The sequence below is a fragment of the Schistocerca nitens genome, chromosome 6, assembly GCF_023898315.1.
Source record: "Schistocerca nitens isolate TAMUIC-IGC-003100 chromosome 6, iqSchNite1.1, whole genome shotgun sequence".
Lineage (NCBI taxonomy): Eukaryota > Metazoa > Arthropoda > Insecta > Orthoptera > Acrididae > Schistocerca > Schistocerca nitens.
The window spans coordinates 311,047,905-311,071,656 of record NC_064619.1 but is presented as its reverse complement, the minus strand read 5'-3'; the positions used below and the strand labels follow the sequence as shown (position 1 = coordinate 311,071,656).

General features: G+C 43.1%; 1 protein-coding gene and 1 pseudogene across 1 annotated transcript in view; one reads left to right on the top strand and one right to left on the bottom strand.

Annotated features, from left to right (window-relative positions):
- The window catches only part of LOC126263342 (C-Maf-inducing protein-like), a 983,791-nt gene that overhangs the window by 220,726 nt on the left and 739,313 nt on the right, over positions 1–23,752 (bottom strand). The gene's annotated exons all lie outside the window — the stretch shown is intronic.
- On the top strand, positions 7,050–7,166 carry LOC126264058 (5S ribosomal RNA; annotated as a pseudogene).

Here is a 23,752-nt window from a genome sequence, read left to right as displayed (position 1 = left end):
TCTCTCAACTAGAGAGACAGTAGTCATAATCAGGTGTATAGACATAAAAATATTTCTCGTCATTTCATTAGGCATCCAGTGTAATCATATGTTTTCAAGTTCGACAGTGTCGTTTTTGCGATGCTTTCTACAAAAGAATGTCAGAAGCGAGGTTAATGGCCTCCCTTTTTGTTTTTCTACCTGTGCCGCTGGAAGGCTAATGGCCCTTTTTTTTTTTTTTTTTTTTTCGGGCGGCTGTCGCCCAGGTGGGTGCCCGCGACGCATTACGTGCAGGTGGTCACTTAACTTTCGTACGGAAATATTTACGACAGCAGTTTTCGCTACAATGGCAGTCTTATATAAAAATTTCATAGGTCAAGCATTTGTGTTACAAATCTGTAGAAACAAAATCCTATAAATATAAGTGTCCAAAAAAAAAAATATTCGTCAGCATTGTGATACATTCACGCATTTACACACATTTCATAATTCTAAAAGTACGATTCTCGGTTTCCAACATCCTTTTCCACAAAGCAGAGTTCCTATCCACTATTCATTACTCCTTACCTTATTATACATATACATATTCGTCGACACTTCAATATTTCATCGTAACATACGTATCATAATCAGATTCCTCATATAGCATCATCTCATTGATAATAAACATATCTCAACAACATAATACACATCGTCGCCGTAAAAATAACATCATAACACCTCAGTCAACTCTCAAAATCGTCGTAGCTTTCTAATTTCAAAACCTAAAAAAAATTCTCTGCTCATGTCAAAAGTGTCATCTGCCTCAAACGTACTTTAAAAATCATGATTCCATACCAAACACATCATTCAAAGCTCACATAGTGTCACAATGGTTCCAAAAAAATATGAACAGTTTACAAAGTACAAACAAAATACAATTTCATAAGTGTGAAGTTATTCAACTGTGTAATTACGTAAGCATCTGTCACTAATGTAGTAAAAAAATGTTTGTCTCTCTCAGTTAAATGATCTGATAGCTGTGTAATACTGTGTTGGAGAAATATGGTACCGATGTGTAAAGTTGTATAAGCAAATACCATATTAGCTAGGGTTCCTTGTGGTTGCCACACACATGGTACACAAAGTAAGCGTGTACCCCCCTGAGGATTAATGTAATTATACCCTCAGGTGTTACAGATTACAGCAATGGAATGAAATATATCTCGGAAAACTTTCTTTGCAATTTAAAAGTCTTTAAAAATAAATGTTTTAAGTACAAAATTAATCACTCAAATACGTGTCCTGTAGCGCTAAACTGTGTGTCATGTCGCAACATAATCTCTGTGGAAGTCTCGTAGTTATCGTCCTCCGAAAGCTAAGTTCTGCAGAAGTCAATGTACTTACCTGATGATACACAAAAGTGAAATGCTTTGCGTATAGATATCTTAGTTATTACGCTTATTGTTGTGATGAAGAAAGTACTGTACTGTAACGTATTGTTGTGCCACGAAAAAGGCTGTCTCATTGTTGCTATACCACAAAAGTTACTACTAAAACATGTTTTACTTTCCAGAAGAATTCAGAAAAACTGTGCAGATATAAAACAGATACACCGCAAAAGCAACAAGGTGAATTGTGTCACACATTAGTAGCGTCGTGATAAAATCGTGTAGCTGTCACATAAACTCTAGAATGTATTTTCAAGTAAACCAAAATGTTGCATTAAAATCTCAAGTTAAAAAAGCACATTATCTCTCAATAAACGGTGTTACATGTGAAATGTGGTGTAAACCTTTGCTCTTCCTAGTACGCAGAGTTTCAACTTTAACGCAATTATCAAGTGGTATACGTCGGTAAAGAATACTGGAATTTTTCTCAAGGTTAGCGTCTGTGTTATTTTTCTCGGAGCCAGCGGGCGCACGCGGCTGCCTGCTGTGCGAGTCATTGTCTGTTTCTTTGCTGGCGCGCGTCGTTATTCGGATTAGGAGAACGAACTTCTACAAATTCGCCTTGCCGAGAGGGCCCTGCCGTGTTTAAATCCCGCCAGTTCTGCTGCAATTCAGGTCTGTCGTTACGAATATATCGTCTGTCGTCATGTCGGTAGGTTCCGTAGTTTCTTCCTTGTCCGTCACGTGGTGGAGAATTTCTCCCTGAATCGTAACTGCGCGCTGGACTGTTGCGTCTGAAAGTATTCTGTCTCCCTTGATAATAATTGTTTTGGTTCCCATATTGTCTGTTTCTCTGATTGTCTCTGTGATAGTCATTACTACAGAAATGCGATCTTTCTCTGTAACTATTATTCTGCCAACGGTTGTCATACGGGTGATGTCTGTTTTGGTCACGATTTGCGTTGTAAGAATAGCCTTGTGGTGTCCAGTTATTGTTTCTGTCGTCACGGAATTGTGACGTATGTGACCTGTAGTGTTTGTTTTCCTGTTTTCGCATTCGGCGACTGTCTGTGTCAATTTCTAATTCTTGTAGGAGTCCCTGAAAAGCTTCAATGTCGTCTTTGCAACGCCCTGCCAAAATAATATTTCTCAAATGTTCAGGCAATTTCATTAAGCAAATGCGGATGAGTTCTGAGGGGCTGTATGGGTTTGACAGGTACTGATTCTTGTGCAACATGTCTTCAAAATATTTCACAAGACTGGAGAATTCATATTGTTCGAAATGTTTCATCATTATGATGCTATGTTTTACTCGGTCTTGTGTGGCTTGAGACCAATATGCTGAGAGGAAGGCATGGAAAAATTCTCCTTCACTATGGCAATCGTGAATGACCGATCGCATTCTTACAGCTGGTTCATTCTCTAAATAGCCACACATAAATTCTAACCTGTGCTCCAATGACCAGTTGGGAGGAAAACAATGAGAGAATTGATGGAGCCACGCTTGTGGATGAATGTCACTGCCAGAATTCTTAAATGTTTTAAATTTACGTGTAGTAATGAACAGCTTATAGTCAAAGTCATCATGTCGGCGAGTCGCATATCGGTCATTGTTACGTCGTGTCGGCGGTTCCATCTCAAAATTCGGTGTGCCTTGCCAATTTCTTTCATAATTTCCGAAGTGTCCTGTGTTATTATTTTGTGGTTGTTCCGTATTTCTATGTCCCTCTTCCCGTATTGGGGCGCGAGTGTCCTCTGAAATACGTAATTCTTGTATTACCTGTGTCAGCTGATCTTGTACTTCGCGGATTTCTCTTTTGTACTGTGTATTGATTTGATTTTGATTTTGTTTGAATTTTCTAATTTCTTCATACTCTTCTGTGTCATTAAAGACTACCGGTTTTGTGTCGTTCAGATTATCATCTACCTTCGTAGATAAGTTAGTGAACTGATCCGAAAGTTCGGCTACTTTCTCCGATAGTGAACACATTTCCTCAGTGTGTTTTTCTGAACCAAGTTTCAGAGTGTCCATTTGTGTTGAAATCGAATCTACTGTGTCCTTTAAGTTTTCTTGAGTTTTTGCAAGTTGCGTAACCGAATCGGTAGATGCAACTGAGTCAATTTTAGCCGACAAGGTCTCATGATTTTCATGAACAATGGTTTGCAGTTCTTTTATGGCTGCTTCGTGATTCTGTAATGCATTTTCATGCCGCGAAAAAATAGGTTGAAAATGCTCACAAATTTGTGTTTTTACGTCATTACAGACTTTTTGACATTTCGATTCAATGTGATGTAACTCAGTAGTTAAATCTTCACGTATTTGTTCAACCGTGGAGTCTAACTTTTGAAGCTGTTGCTGTGTTTGACTCTGATTTTGTTCCATTTGTTTCTGATTTTGTTCGATTGTGTCTAATTTTTCAAGCTTTTGTTGTGTTTGTCTCTGATGTTGTTCCATTTGTTGCATTAGCTGTAATAACAATGCATTAGTGTCTGGAATCTGTTCCTCTACGCTTTTCGGCAGTGCATTTGCACCGGCAACATTCACATTTTGACAAGCAGAAAATGTGTCTTGACTTATTTGAGAAAACGGTGAGGATCCAAAACCTGAATCTACAGTATTTGTGAGATCGTCTCGTGTCATTTCGGATTCCTGAGCCGCGCTATTGCCGACCGATCGATCGATAATGCTTCCCTGTTCTCTAATTGTTTCGCTGTCTACACCATTGTTTGCAACCCGCTCCATTTCCCTATGCACAATTACCAAATTACTACTTTGAACGTCTGTTAATTCATTACACAGTGGTGCTGGCAAACTACGCTCGTCGTCACTATTATTTCTCAGTTTGCTTTGGAGCCTAGTGTTACGTTTTTCACACGCCATTATTGTCACAGTATTTCACACGACAACACAGAAAAACACAATTTCAAGAGCAAAAATAAGAGAACGCATTAACATAACACTGAAAATAATATCTAGTTAATTGCAGCTGCGAAATACTTGGTGCAAATCTACATGCATACCACAACTGTTTTATTGTACAACAATGAAAAACTACAACTACAAAGGAGATTTTCTCTAAAATTACGCGCTAGCAATAAACAAAAGCTACACTAATTACACAAACTACAAGAAAAAATCAGAAGATTCCAGTGAGGTATCCTAGGCTATGGGTCGACATATGAAACGTCCCCTTTTAATAATTTTACACAACTGTGCTTAACCTGACACACAATATTTTTTTAGCGCAACGCAATCTGACTTTCAACACACAATGTTTTGTTAGCGCAACGCAATCTGACTTTCAAAATTCTCTACAAGAGAATGGCCCTGACTAACATTAAACTATACGTCTCACAAATCACTTACCTCACAAAAATCTTCGCTCTCAAGCTACTGCAATACAGCGAGCGCCACTACTGCCAGCTAAATAAAAGATTCAAACTATGGAAGGCACTAACTACTGATAGGGATAGTTAGCAAATGAAAGATATTAATAGAGAACAAACAATGTATTTACCTTGATATCATGACAAATTACAAAACTCCACCATCTCTCTCCCCACATCCACCACTGCTGGCGGCTCACCTCCAACTGCGCAACGCTACGCGCTGTTCACAGCCAGCTGCCTAACACTACAATGGTTGAGTATTACAACAATGCAAAGCAGCCACAGACTGCACACGGCACAGCCGGTGATTTTCATACTGAGGTGGCGTTATCAATAAAAAAACCTAAACAGCCTACTTACACCGGTGATTTTCATACTGAGGTGGCGTTATCAATAAAAAAACCTAAACAGCCTACTTACAAATTGAAACACACTGTTGAAGTTAAATTCTAATTGCAGTAAGGTGTGGAAGGCCTACAGATACGTTTGAAGTGAAGAGCTGTAAGCCAAGTACCGGGAAGAGAGGCAATGCCGCATATTGCAAACACTGTAGTCGTAGTGTATTTAGACAAGACTGTGGGACTAACCCGTCAAAAACGCTCTTTGATTGTTTATAGAATGTAAAAGCATCTCAGTTTCACCAATCTGCAGACTATTAACATGACACGAGCTTTAGCATGTAGAGCAAGAAGTTTCCTCCGCTCAGGAAACACAGAAGTGCGCCGGCGACGGGGATCTTCCGCCCGCCACGGCGCCACCGAAGGCGGACGTTGGCACCCTGGGTACAGTGACGCAAACACTTCCCGAGTTGAACCAAGTTACGTTTATTTTTCTTCCACGCGCCCACGCGGTTTGTCGACCCTCGGAGAGGATACCAGCGACCCTCGATAAGATCGGCTTGTTCGGACGCGGAGGCGAGTAAACAAGAAAGAAAATCCACTTAACGGATCTGTCACGAAGCGAAGGTTCCAGATTAGAAGTGAATCCTAAGCGACAACGACCCCGCAAGTCTTTCTATAGAAAGGATTCTAGGTGGATGGATCGCTACAGGAAAAGGTTATTGTAGCGACGGTTTGTGTTCGGCCATACGTTTCATCAGCTACTTTTTGACGCAAGTAAACACGGAAAGTCAATGTCTGAAGTAAGAAAATTTCATGCTCTCAAAAGTGAAATAAAACAAACTATTTCTGTTATAAAATACATGGCTTCTGCATTGAAATGCCTTAATTGTAGACCGAGCGAGGTGGCGCAGTGGTTAGTACACTGGACTCGCATTCGGGAGGACGACGGTTCAATCCCGTCTCCGGCAATCCTGATTTAGGTTTTCCGTGATTTCCCTAAATCGTTTCAGGCAAATGCCGGGATGGTTCCTTTGAAAGGGCACGGCCGATTTCCTTCCCAATCCTTCCCTAACCCGAGCTTGCGCTCCGTCTCTAATGACCTCGTTGTCGACGGGACGTTAAACACTAACTACCACCACCACCACCACCACCTTAATTGTAATGCTCTACGTAAAGAGATACGATCGCCCGGCCGGTGTGGCCGAGCGGTTCTAGGCTCTTCAGTCTGGAACCGCGCGACCGCCACGGTCGCAGGTTCGAATCCTGCCCTCGGGCATGAATGAGTGTGATGTCCTTAGGTTAGTTAAGTTTAAGTACTTCTAAGTTCTAGGGGACTGATGACCTCAGATGTTAAGTCCCATAGTGCTCAGAGGCATTTGAACCAAAGACATACGATCAATTTACGGAACACGCGAGCAGTACAACACGTAAGCAGATTTCTACGTGGGTTCAAATGGCTCTGAGCACTATGGGACTTAACATCTGAGGTCATCAGTCCCCTAGAACTTAGAACTACTTAAACCTAACTAACCTAAGGACATCACACACATCCATGCCCGAGGCAGGATTCGAACCTGCGACCGTAGCGGTCGCGCGGTTCCAGACTGTAGCGCCCAGAACCGCTCGGTCACTCCGGCCGGCATTCTACGCGGGAATCTTCTGTGATGTATAGGCATGGTTTGTCGTCTGTTTTTTGTTTCAGCCCCTCAGCAACATTTCTGGGTACTGTTACCCTAACCTTTCGCATTCCGAGTGCATACTCAAAGTTGTTACAGTTCAGTAGCGTTACTCCTACCCTTAACGTATCTCTACGAGAAGGCGTGCGGCCTGCAGAATTCGAGAACTACCTGCTCGTTTAATCTGTTTCCGAAAAGCTGCGTTGAAATCTTCAAGTAAGACTCACCTTGGATCGATCGTGCGAGGTAGCGCTGCGGTTAATAGAAGGGATTCGCTTTTTTGCACGTCTCTAGGCAACAGCCTTGCCGCAGTGAATACACCGGTTCCCGTGAGATCACCGAAGTTAAGCGCTGTTGGGCGTGGCCGGCACTTGGATGGGTGACCATCCAGCCGCCATGCGCTGTTGCCATTCTTCGGGGTGCACTCAGCCCCGTGATGCCAACTGAGGAACTACTCGACCGAATAGTAGCGGCTTCGGTCAAGAATACCATCATAACGACCGGGAGAGCGGTGTGCTGACCCCACGCCCCTCCTAGCTGCATCCTCCTCGGTGGATGACACGGCGGTCGGATGGTCCCGGTAGGCCTCTCGTGGCCTGAAGACGGAGTGCTTTTTTTTTGTACGTCTCTAATGACCACGTTATCGACGTGACGTTAAAATAGCAATCTTGCTTCCTTTTTCGCCTGAATCGAGTGAGTGGTACGATAAAGCATCACCTTTCGTTTGGAAACTCCACGCGCTTACAAATTTTCCACATCACGAAATACGTGGCAGACGCACAGGCGATGAACAAAAGTGTGGAAACACAAAAACACAACACATTACATTACTATGCCTAATACGGTCTAGGAAACCCGCTGGCTTTCAAAACAACTTCTGGTCGTTTGGGAATGGATAAATACAGGTCCTGTAAGGTTTCAAAATTGCTAGGGACTTAACATCTGAGGTCATCAGTCCCTAGACGTAGAACTACTTAAACCTAACTAACCTAAGGACATCACACACATCCATTCCCGAGGCAGGATTCGAACCTGCGACCGCAGCAGCAGCGCGATTCCGGACTGAAGCGCCTAGAACCGCTCGGCCACAGCGGCCGGATACTGTAAGGTTTAAAAGGGAATCTTACAACATTCTTGCTGCAAACTCAGGTAACGATGTTAGAGCGGGACAGTAGTAGTAGTAGTAGTAGTAGTAGTAGTAGAGGGGTTGTGTGGGCGCACGACAGCAAGGTCTTCAGCGCCCGTTCAGTATCATAGTGAGACGGGTGTCAAGAGGGAAGAAAAAAAAAGCTCGGAACATTTACATAAAACGGAACATAAAACACGGGGAACAATCATTGGAAAATATGTTAGAGCGGGACAGAGTTCACGCACCTTCTCTCCAAAGTGGAGCACAAAGGCTAAATAATATTGAAACCTGGTGACTGTGATGGGCAGTGGAGAGGCGACAGTTCATTGTCGTGCTCACTAAACCGGTCCTGGACGATGCGAATTGTGTGGACAGGAGCCCTGGCGCCTTGACACACGTCATCACCACTGGGGAACAAGCGTTGTACCATGGGATCATCCATAATGATCACATAATCCTTGACAGTACAGCACGCTGCCGAATAACCATGGGGCCTATGGTTTACCACGATATGGCATCACCGCTGGGTCACAAGCCTTGTACTATGGGACGGGCCTGAAATAATCCTGGATAACAATGCGACCTTGCAGAGTACCCGTGTGCCCATGAATACCACGACATGGCTGCCCAAATCGTGACCGAATTCGCGCCGTATTTCAGTCCTGGGACGTAAACTCCGCTAGAAGTTGGGGACAGTGTGAAACAAGACTCATACAACCAAGTACCATTCTTCCACTGGTCCACAGTTCTGCTTTTTTGGCTTCGACACTATATTTTCATTATTTAGGTCATTTAGTTGTAAGATAGCCATTATTGTTACTGTTTTTGTGGGAAAAAGCGGTTAACGATTTGAGAGAAGGTTGTTGTCGACGCGACGGTTCGAATTCCCGTGAACACTTTTTTTTTTAAATCTATATTTTTCTCATCATTGGTCACTTTACTTAATTTATATGACATTTGAGAGGTAATATAATGGAAAAAACCACGTGCATTTTCATGAAGTTGCGGTGTATTTCATGTGTTGATTAATTTCTATTTGTAGTTGAATTTTCAAGGACGAGGGACAGGTTTGGAACTCCCACGTCAAACCTCGATAAATAATGATGCGAATGACGTCATCTACATCTACATCTACATCTATACTCCGCGAGCCACCTTACGGTGTGTGGCGGAGGGTACTTATTGTACCACTATCTGATCCCCCCTTCCCTGTTCCATTCACGAATTGTGCGTGGGAAGAACGACTGCTTGTAAGTCTCCGTATTTGCTCTAATTTCTCGGATCTTTTCGTTGTGATCATTACGCGAGATATATGTGGGCGGTAGTAATATGTTGCCCATCTCTTCCCGGAATGTGCTCTCTCGTAATTTCGATAATAAACCTCTCCGTATTGCGTAACGCCTTTCTTGAAGTGTCCGCCATTGGAGCTTGTTCAGCATCTCCGTAACGCTCTCGCGCTGACTAAATGTCCCCATGACGAATCGCGCTGCTTTTCGCTGGATCATGTCTATCTCTTCTATTAATCCAACCTGGTAAGGGTCCCATACTGATGAGCAATACTCAAGAATCGGACGAACAAGCGTTTTGTAAGCTACTTCTTTCGTCGATGAAACACATTTTCTTAGAATTCTTCCTATGAATCTCAACCTGGCGCCTGCTTTTCCCACTATTTGTTTTATGTGATCATTCCACTTCAGATCGCTCCGGATAGTAACTCCTAAGTATTTTACGGTCGTTACCGCTTCCAATGATTTACCACCTATGGCATAATCGTACTGGAATGGATTTCTGCCCCTATGTATGCGCATTATATTACATTTATCTACGTTTAGGGAAAGCTGCCAGCTGTCGCACCATTCATTAATCCTCTGCAGGTCTTCCTGGAGTACGTACGAGTCTTCTGATGTTGCTACTTTCTTGTAGACAACCGTGTCATCTGCAAATAGCCTCACGGAGCTACCGATGTTGTCAACTAAGTCATTTATGTATATTGTAAACAATAAAGGTCCTATCACGCTTCCTTGCGGTACTCCCGAAATTACCTCTACATCTGCAGATTTTGAACCGTTAAGAATGACATGTTGTGTTCTTTCTTCTAGGAAATCCTGAATCCAATCACAAACCTGGTCCGATATTCCGTAAGCTCGTATTTTTTTCACTAAACGTAAGTGCGGAACCGTATCAAATGCCTTCCTGAAGTCCAGGAATACGGCATCAATCTGCTCGCCAGTGTCTACGGCACTGTGAATTTCTTGGACAAATAGGGCGAGCTGAGTTTCACATGATCTCTGTTTGCGGAATCCATGTTGGTTATGATGAAGGAGATTTGTATTATCTAAGAACGTCATAATACGAGAACATAAAACATGTTCCATTATTCTACAACAGATTGACGTAAGCGAAATAGGCCTATAATTATTCGCATCTGATTTATGCCCCTTCTTGAAAATGGGAACGACCTGCGCTTTCTTCCAGTCGCTAGGTACTTTACGATCTTTCAGAGATCTACGATAAATTGCTGATAGAAAGGGGGCAAGTTCTTTAGCATAATCACTGTAGAATCTTACGGGTATCTCGTCTGGTCCGGATGCTTTTCCGCTACTAAGTGATAGCAGTTGTTTTTCAATTCCGATATCGTTTATTTCAATATTTTCCATTTTGGCGTCCGTGCGACGGCTGAAGTCAGGGACCGTGTTACGATTTTCCGCAGTGAAACAGTTTCGGAACACTGAATTCAGTATTTCTGCCTTTCTTCGGTCGTCCTCTGTTTCGGTGCCATCGTGGTCAACGAGTGACTGAATAGGGGATTTAGATCCGCTTACCGATTTTACATATGACCAAAACTTTTTAGGGTTCTTGTTTAGATTGTTTGCCAATGTTTTATGTTCGAATTCGTTGAATGCTTCTCTCATTGCTCTCTTTACGCTCTTTTTCGCTTCGTTCAGCTTTTCCTTATCAGCTATGATTCGACTACTCTTAAACCTATGATGAAGCTTTCTTTGTTTCCGTAGTACCTTTCGTACATGATTGTTATACCACGGTGGATCTTTCCCCTCGCTTTGGACCTTAGTCGGTACGAACTTATCTAAGGCGTACTGGACGATGTTTCTGAATTTTTTCCATTTTTGTTCCACATCCTCTTCCTCAGAAATGAACGTTTGATGGTGGTCACTCAGATATTCTGCGATTTGTGCCCTATCACTCTTGTTAAGCAAATATATTTTCCTTCCTTTCTTGGCATTTCTTATTACACTTGTAGTCATTGATGCAACCACTGACTTATGATCACTGATACCCTCTTCTACATTCACGGAGTCGAAAAGTTCCGGTCTATTTGTTGCTATGAGGTCTAAAACGTTAGCTTCACGAGTTGGTTCTCTAACTATCTGCTCGAAGTAATTCTCGGACAAGGCAGTCAGGATAATGTCACAAGAGTCTCTGTCCCTGGCTCCAGTTCTGATTGTGTGACTATCCCATTCTATACCTGGTAGATTGAAGTCTCCCCCTATTACAATAGTATGATCACGAAACTTCTTCACGACGTTCTGCAGGTTCTCTCTGAGGCGCTCAACTACTACGGTTGCTGATGCAGGTGGTCTATAGAAGCATCCGACTATCATATCTGACCCACCTTTGATACTTAACTTAACCCAGATTATTTCACATTCGCATTCGCTAATAACTTCACTGGATATTATTGAATTCTTTACTGCTATAAATACTCCTCCACCATTGGCGTTTATCCTATCCTTGCGGTATATATTCCATTCTGTGTCTAGGATTTCGTTACTGTTCACTTCCGGTTTTAACCAACTTTCCGTTCCTAATACTATATGCGCACTATTTCCTTCAATAAGAGATACTAATTCAGGAACCTTGCCCTGGATACTCCTGCAGTTTACCAATATTACGTTGACTTTTCCTGTTTTTGGTCTCTGAGGACGGACGTTCTTTATCAACGATGATGATGTCCTCTCTGGTAAGCCGTCAGGTATTTTATCGTTTCGCCCAAGGGGGGGTCCCTCTAACCTAAAAAAACCCCGTGTGCACGCCACACGTACTCTGCTACCCTAGTAGCTGCTTCCGGTGTGTAGTGCACGCCTGACCTGTCTAGGGGGGCCCTACAGTTCTTCACAATCAGTAATATAGTAAGTCACAATGTGCCTGATTACATGAGTGATGTACAGTTACTCGTCGAATGTGTTGTCGACATCACACGTTGCAGGATGGTATTTGTCATACACACATTGGAAACATAAATTGAAACTTCGTAGAAATACTTAATGCAAACACACGTGTTTTTTTTTCATTATATAACCTCTCAAATGTCATAATTTAAACAACATGACCAGGGATGAAAAAGGTAAACTAGTAAGTTTGAGCGCGAGTCGAAGCGTTGCTCCATTCGCGCTCGTCTTACGAAACTCGAACGCTAACCGCTTCACCGCCATGAAATCTACTGTCCGGCATCTACGCACAGATACAGAGAGCACGTAACAGACGCTTAAAACTGCTCTTGCGATTTTCTCGGAATTTCCAGAGTAGTACACTTTACTACTTGCACATAATGTTGTTCTAGTGGCCTAAAAAAGGGAAACAAAGTTTGAAGTAAATGCTTGATTCCAACGTCATGGCCTCCCCTTGAAAGAAAGAAAAATTAATTATTTATGAATGTCTCGAATTTACCGTGTCATTGCAATAGTGCAAGCTGCTTGGTTAACGTCGATGACAAACCTTGGCGGGTGGTGTCAGCTGGGTGTGCTGACACCGAAACCTCCAGGTGTCAGACACTCAGATCGGCACCGAACATTATACGTCGGTAGAATATCAACCAAAACTTCGATGTAGTTCGCGCTATGTGCTGTCGTCTAGGGGCTGTTTGGGGAAGGAGACCAGACGGCAAGGTCATCCGTCTCATCAGATTAGGAAGTCGGTCGTGCCCTTTCAAAGGAACCATCCCGGCATTTGCCTGGAGCGATTTAGGGAAACAACGGAAAAACTAAATCAGGAAGGCCGGACGTGGGATTGAACCGTCGTCCTCCCGCTTGCGAGTCCAGTGTGCTAACCACTGCGCCACCTCGCTCGGTGCTGCTGTTGTCTAGCAGAACCGGCGTAAACGTTAGTTAAAAGTAACACCAGAACTACGGAGGACATCAAAAGCACAACTGCGAGCAACTAACATAGGCTACTTCCGACGGAAATTTAGTAGCGCGTTAGATCTACGTTCCAAGGGTCACGGGTTTGAACCCCAAGAACGACAAATTGTTTTAACTGTATTATGCGTCAAAGCGTTTTATGGAACAAAGTGTTTATGACTTGGACAATGTATGTTTGGAGTTTACAGCAATGTTCTCTTGTCAGTCTGCCTTCAAAATGGTTCAAATGGCTCTGAGCACTATGGGACTTAACATCTATGGTCATCAGTCCCCTAGAACTTAGAACTACTTAAACCTAACTAACCTAAGGACATCACACACATCCATGCCCGAGGCAGGATTCGAACCTGCGACCGTAGCAGTCGCGCGGCTCCGGACTGAGCGCCTAGAACCGCTAGACCACCGCGGCCGGCAGTCTGCCTTCGATTCGTTTGTCTGAAAGTAGTAAACCTACAGAGTACGTTTGTAGTTTCACAGAATGTACAATGAGAACAGAAGAATAAAGAAACAATTGTATCAGACATGCGGAAAAATAGTAATAACAATAATAAACAAAAGAGTAAGATCAGTGAAAAATACATAATGTTCAACTAACGAAGCGAAAGCACACTGCCAAAAGAATATTGCTACAAACTCCGAAAAGTCATTTTACATGTCAGGAAAATGTCCTCCCATGTAAGTTTCACGTGTAAACAGTTAAAAAAATTGTCATCGGTGATATTTGAAAGCGGGACCTTTTGTACCACGACAGAATGCGCTATCTTCTCACCCATGCATGAACTACAATATACAGGGTGTTTATAAATGAATTTCGGGGTTTTAACGTTTTATAATATTTATTACATTAAAGTTACAGTTAGAAATGGTATGTCAAATGAAAGAGCAACTCAAACAGTTTACCAAGAACCTTATAAATGTTCAATGTGAGCCCCATTTGTCACACGGCACACTTCAAGTCTATAGCCGAGTGCTGGATAGGCCGCAAGGGGCCCAATGACAGGGCTTGCTTTGCATGGCCTCCACGTTCACCCGACCTAACGCCATGCGATTTTTTCCTTTGGGGCTTCATCAAGGATCGTGTACGTGCCTCCGCTACCGGCACACCTCCCTGAATTAAGAAACAGGATTAAAGCAGCTGTTGCTACAATCACTGAATACACACTAATCAACGTTTGGGAAGAACTCTGCTATATACTTGATGTGTGCCGTGTGACAAATGCTGCTCGCATTGAACATTTATAAGGTTCTTGGTAAAACTGTTTGAGTTGCTCTTTCATTTGACATATCATTTATAACTGTAAGTTTAATATAATAAATATTATAAAACATTAAAACCCCGAATTTCATTTATAAACACCCTGTATTTACTCACAGATACGCTTTTCCTTTGCTCTGTAGCTGTGCTGGTGATACTTTACTTTTATCGTTTATGCATGTTCTGGTTCTTACTCTGTCCTCATAGAACGTTTGGTGCCGATCTAAGAGTCTGACATCTGGAGGTTTGGGTGTGAGTAGGAGGCGGCTGAGCGCTGGCCACGTGCGAGTCGCGTGCGCGCCGCGGGCCCCCCGCTCTACGGCGCAGCGCCTCACGCCATGACGTCAGCAGCCCGGGGTCGCGAACTCGCACAACCTCCGTGCGCCACGTAAATTCTGTCCCGCAGTGGCGACGACGGGCGGCAGCCGCGCCAACAACACGCTCCTCCTCGTCTCTCTGGCATTCCTGACAACTACTACCGGCGTTAAAAAGGGCGCCCGTCACGTGTTTCATTATACGACCTTCACTCGCATTCCTTCTTTTTTCCCCTTTACGTTGACCTTTTATTGACTTCAACACCTCACGACAATTAAACCGAAATTATCAGCGTCACACACGCTCACGCTCACGCACACACACACACACACACACACACACACACATACATACATACATACATACAAAACGAGGCACCACGCAGGAGTTATCCGAACGGGACAGAAATCGGTAGATGTGAAGCACATGTACTGACAAACAAATGGTTATAGTTTCAGAAAAATTGTATCATTTATTCAGGAGGAAAAGGTTCACTAATTGACCAGGTCCTTCTCGGCTTGGCACTAATTGATACAATTCTGGTCGGCCTGTGTGGCCGAGCGGTTCTAGGCGCTTCAGGCTGGAACCGCGCGACCTCTACGGTCGCAGGTTCGAATCCTGCCTCGGGCATGGGTGTGTGTGATGTCCTTAGGTTAGTTAGGTTTAAGTAGTTCTAAGTTCTAGGGGACTGATGACCTCAGATACGTCCCATAGTGCTCAGAGCCATTTGAACCATTTGATACAATTCTTGCATGTTCTCTTGATGGTCTGGGGTGCCGCGTTTCTTTTCACAGCAGGACCACTTTGATTGCGACCCGCGGCGCCCTTACAGCACAGCGGTACGTCGATGATATTCTACGCCCCGTTTTGCTGAACGTTATGACAAGACATTTTGGGCTTATATTTCAGCAGGATAATGCCCTCGTTCACACGGCGAGACTTTATACTATGTTACTTATAATCCGTCTCGATTGCAAAAATGTTTATTCACATGACCGGTTTCAGTTCCTCTAGAACCAGCCTCAGATCTGAAACGATAATGATACTAATGTACTATTTCACAAATGCAAACCTTTTCCATCCTATCCGATCAACACCAAATGTACCAGAACGTACCTGCAATTTCGGTTACAGGAGTAACCCGTCCACACACAGCAACCTTCACATGCAGCGTCACATACAATTGGTTGGCAGAAGCACGTCATTTATATTACCATTAAAACTATTACCGACAGGTGGCGTCTGGTACATTTGTTACATTACATAGGCACATACTGTATTAAGTAGATTTTTGTAATTTACTTTTATCTCTAAAAATACTTAATTAAAATCTGTAGATGTCAAGGTCAAAATTTGTATTGTCAAAATTAAAATACACAATGAAATTATCATTTTTGTACGATCTAAAACAAAGTGCGATTTCTACACCCATGGCGCTGGTATATAGGGCAGACTGGTAGGAACTTTGAAACCAGATTCAGGGAGCACACCTGCTCTCCAAACAAAATAGCGTTTGGGGCGCATACGGCTGCCTTAAAGCACTTACTCAGTCACGAACATTGAACAAAATTTAGAAATCCTACATGGAGCTCATACGGGATGGTTTCTTAACATTTTGGAAGAAGTTGAAATATGCAGTCCGCAGCTCGTGGTCGAGCGGTAGCGTTCTCGCTTCCCGGGTTCGATTCCCGGCGGGTCAGGGATTTTCTCTGCCGCGTGATGACTGGGTGTTGTGTGATGTCCTTAGGTTAGTTAGGTTTAAGTAGTTCTAAGCTTTAGGGGACTGATGACCATAGATGTTAAGTCCCATAGTGCTCAGAGCCATTTGAACCATTTTTTGAAATATGCATCCACAAAGAGAAAGATCCGGATTTAATCCTCAACGAGCAAAGCGAGTTCAATCGTAACGTCTATTTTAGTATTTATGGCGACTTACTGAGATGATCACTGTTGCGTATAGAAGTCCAAGCCGAAGGATGAGAGATGGTGTACGGTGAAACAGCTGGAAGATGCATGCAGCGCCTAACGTCGTTGACGGGGCCCTCCTGCACGGCCCTCTTACCCACGGTGATGGACATCAAACATCTGATGACCGAAATAGCGCGAACCACGGAAAATGGAGCAAAACAAGTCTACACCGGCGCCATGGGTATAGGAGTAGGATATCCAACAACTTTGTCAGCCAGTGCCAAGTGTAATAATTGCTTGCACAAAGGGTACAGATAGAGCAGACTTGAACCAAGCGGCCAAACGACCCCAGACAGTGTTCCCAGACCATTAAGATCATTATATGCGACCGATTTCTAAGCTAACAGGCTTCAGATAAACTAAAACGTGTTACTCACTTGCTCAACTTGAGAAGCTCTTCTGTTGAATAAATATTAAAATTTTGTACATCAATAAATTTTAAATAAGTCATCCATTTTTTCTGAAAATTTACTAATTTGTCAGTCAGTATATGTACATCGCGTCTACTGGTTTCGGTCCCATTCGGATAATTGCTTCATAATGAGTCGTTTTCTTTTTTTCTTTTTTGCCTTGGAGCGTATTTACTCCATCGTAATCGAATTCTGTATGCACAAATGTCGAAATTTTTCTTTACGTTCTAGATATTATTTATCGATTTAGAAGGAAATCTGACGCGTATTATCTTAGAAATTGGTCGCATATAATGATCTTAAGGGCCTAGGAACACTGTTCAGAGGTCGTTTGGCCGCCTGGTTCAAGTCACTCTATTTGACGCCACTTCGTGACTTGTGCGTCTTTGCGATGAAGATGAGATAAAACGATTAGGGCAGTTTCTGAGCGAATTAATTCTCCGAGGTATCTGGGAATCGAACTCAGGGCCCCGCGATCTATAGACAGCGACGCTAAGCACCGGATCAACAGCTGCGACAATCGCATATATTATTCGTACCTTAATAAATACAGCGAATAGAAAAGCTGTCATTTACATGTATCATACAAACGAGTTTTCGATCAAGCGTAGATCCAAGTAATACACAGCTTCGCGTGTGGAGCCTTCATTTCGAGCTGTCATTCTATGAAGATGCTACCAATGTGCGTTCACGAACAATTAAAACGCTACCGTACCTCGTAAAAATTACTTTCATTTAAACGTTAACTAAAGGTTGCGCCAGAATATATGAGCTTCTAGTGACTTCGTCCCTCGTGTGTACGGCCGGCCGACGTGTGCCCCTCATTAGCTCGGTACAGGTTGGCGTGTGTGTGGTTTGGGCACACAGTGGGAACTTCTGCTGGAGGTACGAGTCAGTTTCGCGCTGCTGGACTCCAGGCACAGAGCGCAGTGTTGAACTAATTAATTATTAGAGCCCAAACAAAGCCGAGGGCTACCCGGTTTAATTATCCACGGCGGGCTCTTCTTCCACTAGCGAGCACGCCACTGTAAGCCTCTCTGTTTACCTACCTGCTGCACGTTGTTTATGGACTGCCACGCCGCTAGCTAACAACGCTCCGCACGTGTAGACAAGTGAAACTATTTTCCTTACACGGCAGCAAACTGTTGATGCTACGTTACAGATCACGAAAAGAAAGTACGGCTACTTTATCATTTATGATTGCAAACGGCCGAGACATTGCACAACGAAATATTAGAAAACATACTAAATTACATGTGAGGGGATACCGGTTGTAGTTCAAGGTAGTGATACGCTCAAGGAAAAACTTTTTCTCATTTTCGGTTTCTACAGTAAGAGATGTCCAACGAGAGAGAGAGTTTGTATCGTAGGAAACACCTATATCGCGTGCAGAAAGACTAAACGTAACATCGGGTAAATAAGAAGTAAAGGTGTTAATGTGCATGGCGCAGATTGGAAACTTAAGTGGAATAAGTTGAGGAGATGTAGGGCAACAGTAGCGCGAAGGCCTGTATGGCGAATAATTATGGCAAACAGTCGAAGGAGAAGAGGAGCATATTGATGTGAAAGAAATGTGTGAAGCAATGATGCGGCCAGGGTTTGACATAACTTTGAATTGTCTGAGCTAAAGACAGAAAGGAGTCAATACTGTACCTTCGGCGTTATTAAAATCTTTGGCAGATGTAAGAAGCAGGAGCTTATCTGAACAGGAGCTAAAAAATCAATAATAATGTTGCTTTTGTGATGCCGTGTACAACTGTATCATAATGTCAGGACGGAGAAAGAATCACCAGTTGTCCAAAAGTCTGGTTTATTTAACACAACATGTTTCCGGAAGACATGATCCGATTATGAAGTTCATAAAATTAACATGCCATTACGTACAGCCAAAAACATTAAGCAAGCATCAAACATGCACTAATAATTGTTCTTGACTGTGACTAACGGGGTATTAATTTTAAGAACTTGATAACGGAATCATGTCGTCCCGAAACATGTTATGTTAAATTAATCACACATTTTCACAACTTGTGCGTCTTTCTCTGTACTAATATTTTGCTTCTATCGGATTTCCAGAATAGCGTTGCCATGATATTTCTGAGGAATGCACGAGGCGGTAAATATGTAACCTTGCCCAGTATACATATGTAGCATACTGTATCAGTATGCTCACCGAGCGATGTGGAGCAGTGATTAGCACACTGGACTCGCATTCGGGAGGACGACGGTTCAAACCAGCGTCCGGCCATCTTGATTTAGGTTTTCCGTGATGTCCCTAAATCGCTTCAGGTAAATGCCAGAATGTTTCCTTTCAAAGGAAACGTCCGATTTCCTTCCCCCTTCTTCCCTAATCTGATGCGACAGATGACCTCGCTGTTTTGTCCCCTCCCCCAAACCAACAAGCCAACAAACCAGTCAGTATGCTCATGAGAAGAACGAACAGGAGAAGAGGAAGATGTTGGACGAAAATGAGAGGGAAGACGAAAATGAAAAATGTTCCAAAGAAACAAATCTTCGTCATGTACGTATGATGGAATCCTGAAGCGCGTGGAGGTAGAGTACAGTGACAGACAAGTAATATACGCCATTTACAAAAACCAAGTGGGTAGAATAAAAGTGGAAGCACTGAAGGAAACTGAAAAACAAAATCAGAAGTTTAAGAAGAACAGATACCAATGCCAAGGTTTGTGTACGATGCAGTCCCTCCACAGCATGGAAAGCACATATTGCTCAGAACGTGGTTTAAAGATCGAAGATGAGTAGATGAAAGCAGAACAGTAGCTTGCTTAACGAAACAGTATTCCACATGATGGAAGAAGTAAGGAAATTTTAAATGAAGATTCCAGAAGAAGACTGCTTCTGATTTGATATGTTGGTACCGTATTGAGGAAGAATATCGTACGTCTGCATAGTATTGTATGGAAGCTGAAAGGGCTATCACTGATCATCTGGAGGAGAAAACGAGTAGAAGCATTGGAAATGTGATGCTACTGAAGTGTGTTAATGCTCGAATGTGTTGTTCTATTTAATAGGTCTCTGGTAGACCAATTCCAAATATGATCTCACTAGTAAAGGCTTCAAACTCCTTTTATTCCTTATTCTGTCATAAATATTTCTTGTTTCGAGCGGACAGCAGGTCTTCACGGAGTCAATGGTAACACTACCGCTGGATCATATGATCTGTTACAGATTTGGAAAGAAAATTTTGACGACTTATTGAACTGCCCAGAACCTGGAAAGAAACTGGATAAATCTTGCACTTCAACAGTTGACTATTATAAAGGACCCAACATGCGAAGAGGTAATCAGCAGTCTGAAAAAACTGAAAACCATAAACTGACGGAATACCAGTGGAATGGGTGAAATGTGGCAGTCAGAAACTTCATGAGAAATAGTATCTTAAAATTTGGCGAGATGCAAAACACCGGATGAATTACAAAGAAATTTACTTGTTAGTAAGAGGCATAAAAGCCCCTATCCAAAGACATAATAGGGGACTACCAGAATGGTTTTTCGGAAAAGCAGATCAAAAATAGGCAGCTTATTTTGCATCAAGACAGTCAATAGAGAAGTGTGGGAATACAACAAGAAAGTCCATTACCTGTTCACTGACTTTAAGAAGACCTACGATTCGACGCACAGAGAAACGATACGGGAAATCATGGCAGAATACGGAATACCTAAGAAACTCTTCAGCCTCGTCAAAATGTGTATGGATAAGACCGAGGCAGGATGATGTACTGCCGCTCGTTATGGCATTGTTTCGAGAACAAAACTGGACTGAAGCAACGTGATGGACTGTCCCCACTTTATCTTCAACCTTATCATGGAAAAAGTAGAAAGAGAAACCACACCACAGATAACCAACCAAATATACTGGCCTATGCAGAGGCCATAGTTTAAAGAAAATAGATGCGTTGTAAGTGAAAAGCTAGTGAAGAAACTAAATGAAATCGCCGTTACAATACGTTTAAAAATCTATGAACGGAAGACTGAACAAATGATCATACAAAGGGAAAATATGATTATAGAACAGCGTGATGATCTTCTAATAGAAAACTAAACTTTCAAGAACGCTCCCAGCATCAAATACCTTGATGAAAATATATGCAATAGAAGACAACTCTCATATCAAATTAAGCTACTGAACGTAAACAAAGTTAAATTTTTCCTCGAATAACTTCTACCCTCCACACTCCTGACCAGGAAGACTAAGCACAAACTCTACAACACAGTCACCAGGGCAGTAGAGCTGTATAGAACGGAAACATGGAGAGTGACCAGGACAGAAAAGCTACCACTCTGTCTGCGAAAATGAAGTGTGCAGAGAAATGTTTGGGATAAGAGTTGACCAAACAACACAATGATGACTTTAGGGATCCAATTAAGAGCTTAAGCTAGGGAACCATTCCTCGGTCGTGAACACCGTCAAAGCGACACGTTTTGAAATGGGCAGGCCATTTTGTCAGAATAGACTCTGCCAGAATATTCCGTGAGGTATATGAAAGGAAGATGGAATGCCCTAGACCCCTGGACGACTAACAAGTAGATGAGGTGACACCAGATTGCAAATTGGTGGGTGTCACTGGATGCAAGGAAGCTATGGCCGACAGAAAGAACTGGTGGTACATAGTGAGGGTGGCATCTTAAAGAAGCCAGCGGAGTGATTCGACAGTAGAATGGTTAAGTAACTGCGGAATGGAGGAGATAACGTAACCTTTGCCAGTCACAGCAAATAGTAAATCCACTGTGTTGAAATGTGCAGAATACTAACTGTTCCTGCAAGAAGGAAAATAAAGTCAGAACTGCTTGTGTCGCTGCGTATGGAATAACGTCAAAGCACAGTAATACCCCAACCAGCTTCAACTATCTCCTCTCCTGTGTTATCGAAGATGTTCGATTCACTTCCAAAAATTATTCTTGTTGTTATACCAGATCTGTACCGATAAAGCTCTAGTACACACCACGTCTTTGTTACAATACTGCTTGACAATTTCTAAGGAACAACTGCCAATTGCTACGGAACCACCAATCGATGATAGTGAAAGGAAATGTATAAGGACGGACTTGTCAATTGCAGCGAAGCCTGTGCACGAACGCTCTGTATGCATTTTTGCATTCTACAATTCGTGTATTACTGTGTTTGGCGAAAGCTGTTGTGGAACAGTTTAGAGTGACATTCCTTGTGGTACGGCAACATGGCTGCAAGACATCGTCTGAGTGCTTACGATCGTGGGCGAGCGGTTGGACGGCCCGAAGCCAATCAGTGTGTCACTACTGCACTCCTGTGGTTACAGCAATTGGTGTGTCCGAAAGTTTCATCTGGCGATTAAAAAAGTCAACTAAAGGTAGAAATGCTGTACGAAAGCATACGATTGGTCGTAGGCCAACCACCATACCGCGAGATGGTCAATATGATGCCCTAGTAACGAAAAGGAACAGACATCTAACCCACAGGCAGATCGTTGCTGACCTTACAACCGCTACCAGTACACGTGTGTCTGAGAGAACCACTTTGTGGCGATTAAATCGCGCAGGTTTTTATGAACGGAAATCTGTTAAAGCCATCTCACTTCACCACGCTGTCGTTGAGGAACAGTCCGTTGCTGGAGGGAGCATGGAGGTTGGGGTCAGCAACAGTAGTCCACAGAGACGTTCTCCGACGACTCCCGCTTCACTATGTCAACTGAATATGGCAATAAGTTAGTATGGAGAGAGACGGGGACACGTTATACAGCACAGAAAGTTCAGGAACGTCACCGACGTGGCCTAAGCGTTACGGTGCGGCCACGCATTATGCACAAATGCCGAGCGCCGCTGCGTATCTTTGCGCGATTTACCGTTACAACACAGCAGTATTGCAGGGAGATTATTCTGGATCATGTACGTACGTTTAGTGTGCGGTAGGTCCCGAATTTCTGTTTATGGACGACAGTTCCCACAGAACCGCTGAGGTGTCGGACACACTGGAAAATGAAGATACTGAAAGTATGGAACGGCCTGCATACTCCCGGACCTGAACTCTACGGAAAGTGCCTGGGATGCTCTTGACAGACTTGTTTTTCAGCTGAACATCCCTCCCCGAATCGTGCAAGAACTGAAAACAGCCTTGAGAGGAGTGGGGCAATATTCCCCCAAGGACTCTTCAACAGTTAGGTAGCCAGCATGATTAACAGTGTAAAGTATGCGTTAGTGCCCGAGGAGGGCCTGTTACTTACTGAGAAGCCGATATAGACATTTATGTTGGGAGGGGACCTGTGTCAAGCATGAACATTATTTATGTCTGTTATCCTGCTGTCCTATGTGGTGAAAACAGTAATATTTTTTGTTATAAATACCGGGTGATCAAAAAGTCAGTATAAATTTGAAAACTTAATAAACCACGGAATAATGTAGATAGAGAGGAAAAAAAGGCACACATGCTTCGAATGACGGGGTTTTATTAGAACCACCCCCTATTGCTAGACGCGTGAAAGATGTCTTGCACGCGTCGTTTGGTGATGATCGTGTGCTCATCCACCACTTTCGTCATGCTTGGCCTCCAGGTCCCCGGACCTCAGTCCGTGCGATTATTGACTTTGGGGTTACCTGAAGTCTCAAGTGTATCGTGATCGACCGACATCTCTAGGGATGCTGAAAGACAACATCCGACGCCAATGCCTCACCCTAACTCCGGACAGGACTTACAGTGCTGTTCACAACATTATTCCTCGACTACAGCTATTGTTGAGGAATGATGGTGGACATATTGAGCATTTCCTGT